General features: G+C 41.8%; 1 protein-coding gene across 1 annotated transcript in view; it reads left to right on the top strand.

Moving 5' to 3' along the window:
• OXCT1 (3-oxoacid CoA-transferase 1) overlaps window positions 1-4,856 on the top strand; it is a gene marked incomplete at its 5' end in the record, with an annotated part of 77,567 nt that overhangs the window by 19,696 nt on the left and 53,015 nt on the right. The gene's annotated exons all lie outside the window — the stretch shown is intronic.

Below are 4,856 nucleotides of genomic sequence, written 5' to 3'. Positions count from 1 at the left end.
ATTCTTTCATATTGCCTGTCCCTACTGTCAAATTACACTGATTTAAACCACCAAAATTTAATTACTTTTTCTAATGAATTTTGAGAATTCAAACATAGCTATGCAATAAAACATTGGTAGTTAAAAATGGGACACAGCAGACCAAAGTTGTTACGATGACTGTTGAGAAATTTAGTGACATTCTCTTCTTTCAATTTTCATGTTAGTTTGGGTCCTTTTTCTTGAGCAATTAAAGGCTGACCCAAGAAGTGCAGGTTCATGTATGACAGAAGAGAAGGGAACTGAGTCAGTCTTCTTGCCAGCCAGTGATGGGAAAACTGATTCTGTCTAAAGAAAACTGTGTTAAAGTTGATTTGATCTCAGTGGTGTAGGGGAAGGCATCATATGAATTTAAACATCTTTTCAAAAAAAAGTTTGATGTTGCACTACTGAGAAAATCTTTTATATGAGTTACTCTGTTTGTGTTCTGGTTTGTCCTGAACTGAAACAGAAGAGAGGTTTGCTTATGTTTAATGCCTGGTTTTTATTTGTTTGTCTTATGGCTACCAGATGAAAAGGTAAGTGTTGTAGTTATCCCTTGCAGTTTATTACAAGAAGATGCTGATTGAGAGTCTTTGTATGTATTAGAACAAACAAGGAGTTGGAAAAGCAACTGAAAAATATGTGTAAAAATCAATACCCATAAAGTAATGCTTTTCTTTATGTGTATATGTGTGTGTGTATATATATATCTCCTCATAATTAATACTAAATTAAAATACTTGAAAATTAAAAAACAAGTTTTTATTTTGCCCAACTCTTGACATCCTGACTTGCCCACTAGCAAGACAATATGGTTTCTGATTGAAAGCCGAACTTTTTTGTGTGTGTGCAGATGAATTTGATGGCTGCTAAACTGCTTTCCTTAGGCTCTGGTACACTGAATTCATGAAACAGTGTTCCCCCTTGGCCTTGGCTTTGATCCTGAGCCACTGCTCTCTGTGCTTTTATCCTGTATCTATCTACTGATGCATAGTACATACCTCTGAAAAGTTCTCTCATTCTCCACAGAAACAGACTAGCTGTGTTCTCCTTTTATGTCCTGTTATCCTCTATGCCTTTCCTTCTTCCTGTTCCTTCCAGAAGTCTTCATATGTCTCCCACATTCACACAATACAACTGATACCAGGTACTACTTCCATCTGGAGTGAAGACCTAAAAATCTTGATTCCTTCCTTCAACTGTAACTCATCAAAGATGGAAACAAATCATCACCTGGTGTCCTATTCCATATAGAATATTGCTAGCTCAAAGGAATTGGCTTATGGTAAGCCGTGACCTATTCTGGTTCTGGATGAGACATGATTATCTGATGACATAGAGCAGAAACATAGGCTCGTCTTTTAACTTGCCGTCTGTTACCACTTTCACAGCAGTGTGGTACTATTCGTTGTGTGTTTCCTGTGACTCTGTGGAGCCAGTAGCAATCGTGTAAGTCTCTGCCAAACTGTTAATCACCCTGGAGCTAAGAGCTTTCATAAATTTAAAGGATGGACTTTAGGTACACTTACTTGGACCGCAGGCTGGCATTAATTTTTTTGCTATTCTCATACATCAAGCTATACTGTTTTCTTGGAATCTAGAATGGCACCAACTTCTTTAGAAAGCTGTTTTTAAAACTGTTTGTTTTGGGGTTTTTTTTGAAGTGATACTTCATGGGTCCTGGATCTTTTGTTCCATACAGCACATTGTGGCTTCTTTCATTCCAGGCATCTTCATGCTGAGTGGACTATTCTGCACCACTTATCAGTGGTTATCTTTTGTCTAACAAAGGCCTATGTCTGACTCAGCAGGTAATAGCTTTTAGGTACAGTACACCACTAGCAAGACAAATAATCCAAGACTCCCTCAAACATTATGAAATAATCTCACCTTGTTCCTATGATAACTGAAAAGATACATGGGCATTTTGCTTTGTTAGTCTGATGCAGGTGCTAGTTCTACTTAGCTGAACAGAGTGTCTCCAGGTCTTAACCTCCTTTAAAGCTTTGCTCATTAGGGACAACATCAGGGAGTGCCACTGCTTCTGTTGATAGTCACCAAAGAATCCCAGAATGGCCTGGTTTGGAAGGGACCTTAAAGATCATTCAGTTCCAGCCCCGGCTGTGGACAGGAATACCCTTCACTGGGTTAGGTTGCTCAAAGATCGATCGAGCCTGGCCTTGAACACTTCTGGGGATGGGGGATCCACAACTTCTCTGAGCAACCTGTTTTAGTTCCTCACCACCTTCAGTAAAGAATTTCTCCCCAATATAAAATCTAAACCTCCCCTCTCAGTTTGAAGCCATTCTCCTTTGTTTTGTCACCACATGCTCTTGTGAAAAGTCTCTTTCCGTTGGTCTTGAATACTCCCTTCAGGTCACCCTGAAGCCTTCTCTTTTCCAGGCTTAACAATTCAAATTCTGTCAACATTTCCTTGTAGGAGAGGTTCTCTATCCTTCTAATCATCTTGGTAGTCTCTGGACTGGCTCCAGCAGGTCCCTGTCCTTCCTGTGCAGGGACCCCAGAGCTGGATGCAGTGCTCCAGGTGGGTCTCAGCAGAGTAAAGCAGAGGGGCAGAATCCTCTCCCTCCCCTGCTGCCCACGGGGCTCTGGAGGCAGTCCAGGACATGTTTGGCTCCCCAAGTCCTGCTGGGCAGGGCTGCTCTTGGTCTGCTCATGCCCAGCCTGTGCTGATACTGGGGGTTGTCCCTCCCCAGGTGCAGCACCAGCACTTGGTCTTGTTAAACCTCATCAGATTCCCATGGGCAACTTCTTGAGTTTGTCCAGGTCCCTCTGGATGGCATCCCATCCTTCAGGTGTGTCATCAGCACCATCAGGTTGGTGTCATCTGCTAATTTGCTGAGGGTGCACTTGATTCCTTCATCTATGTCATTAATGGAGATACTAAATAACACTGGTCCCAGTACAGACCCCTGAGGGATGTCACTTGTCACTGATGTCCCCTGTGACTCTGAGCCATTGACCATTAACCTCTGGGTGTGACTGTTGAACCAATGCCTCATCTACCAAACAGCTTATGCAATCAAATCCATCTCTCTCCAAATTAGAGACAATGATGTTGTAGGGCTGTAAAGCCATTTCAAAGGCTTTACAGAAGTGCAGAAAAATGACATCTTTAGCCATTTCCTGTCCACTGATGTAGTTGCTCCATCACAGAAGGCCACTATATTGGTCAGGCAGGACTTGCCGTCAGTGAGGCTGTGCTGGCTGTCCTGAATCACCTTCCTTGTCCTCCCTGTGACTTAGCACACCTTCTAGGACTATGCGCCATGATCTTCCCAGGCACAGAGGTGAGGCAGAGGTCAGTAGTTCCTGGGGTCCTCCTCTATGCTTTTATAAAAGGTGGGAACCATCTTTCCCTGTTTCCAGTCACCTGGTACTTCACCTGACTGCCATTACTTTTCAAATATCATGGAGAATGACTTGTCTGCCTCCTTTGGTTCCCCTCCTTTTTCATCTGGTACCATTCTGCTTTGGAGTTGTTCTAGCCCAAAGTACTTTGACTTTCCAAGCAAACGTGTGGCTTGGTGGTGATGAAAACAGACTGTTGCCAAAGGAGCAGGAAGGTTGAAGGGATAACCTGAGTCAGAGCCTCTGCTGTCAGTCATGTCTGGTCATCTCTTCGTGCTTCAACTGGTTCTGTAATACATAAATTCAGCTCATACCTGAGGTGTCTCTGCACTGTCATATCATTAGGTGTGTAGTGGATGCAGTTTTTTGGTTTAGTCTAGTTTACTGTCTTTTGCCTCTGGGAGAAAAGATGTCATACCTTTAGGTCAGCTTAGAAATCCGGTGGAACAATGGAACTTTGTAGGCATTGCTGAATCTAGATGTCCAGAAAATGATCTTAAAATAAAAAGGCAACTTTGTCTAGCTAGTTTTTGAATTTCCTACTGCTAACTCTTTAACATTATTCTGTGTTGGAAAATAAATGTAGTGCTTCTGGTTTTTCTCCTTCTGGATGATGTGCTCTTTAGAAATAAGGCCTTCGATCCCATAAAACTTCTGGGTGGTGTGTTGTTTAGAAATAAAGCCTTTGATCCTGTAAAAGACTCCTGCTTCTGAAACAACTTTACTAACTCAAGAAAAGTCTAAATGGTGGAAACTTTTATAAATTATATGAGATTAGAGCCCATTAGCTCTTCTTAATGTCAGATTAATATTGAAATGTTTTCTTGTAGTTTTTTCCCTATGTAAAAGTAATTTTATATCAGTTTCTTTTACTGGCAGAGTAGCCACTACAATCTTGAGAAAGTCTTTGGCTCAGAAAAGTAGTCACATGGGATGAAATACTGAATTGTTAGTTTTGTCATCTTCGTTCCCCCATCTGTACCCATTTCTCAGCTATTTTAATTCAGCTTTTGTAACTCCGTTTTTCTTGTCATTTGCTCCTTTACCTAGTTTATGGTAGTTTTTCCTGAAACACTGCTAACTAGTATTGTATTCATCTCTCAGAGGAGAATATAAATTCATGTGGTTTTTTTTCCTGTTGTTTCTTATTCTTACATCCTTCTTTTGAGCAACCAAGAAGACCCATGGGCAGAAGATATTAATAGAATCATAGAATCATAGCATATGCTGAGTTGGAAGGGACCCACAAGGATCATCAAATCCAACTCCTAGCCCTGCACAGCACCACCCCAAGAGTCACACCATGTGCCTGAGAGCATTGTCTCACATCATGAACTCTGTCAGGCTTAGTACTGTGACCACTTCCCTGGGGACCCTGTTCCAGTGCCCAACCACCCTCTGGGTGAAGAACCTTTTCCTGATACCCAACCTAAACCTCCCCTGACTCAGCTTCAGGCCATTCC

Source organism: Corvus brachyrhynchos, unplaced genomic scaffold, assembly GCF_000691975.1.
Source record: "Corvus brachyrhynchos isolate BGI_N302 unplaced genomic scaffold, ASM69197v1 scaffold42, whole genome shotgun sequence".
Taxonomy (NCBI): Eukaryota; Metazoa; Chordata; class Aves; order Passeriformes; family Corvidae; genus Corvus; species Corvus brachyrhynchos.
The sequence above is the reverse complement of the archived record's forward strand: the minus strand, read 5'-3'. Positions and strand labels throughout refer to the sequence as shown.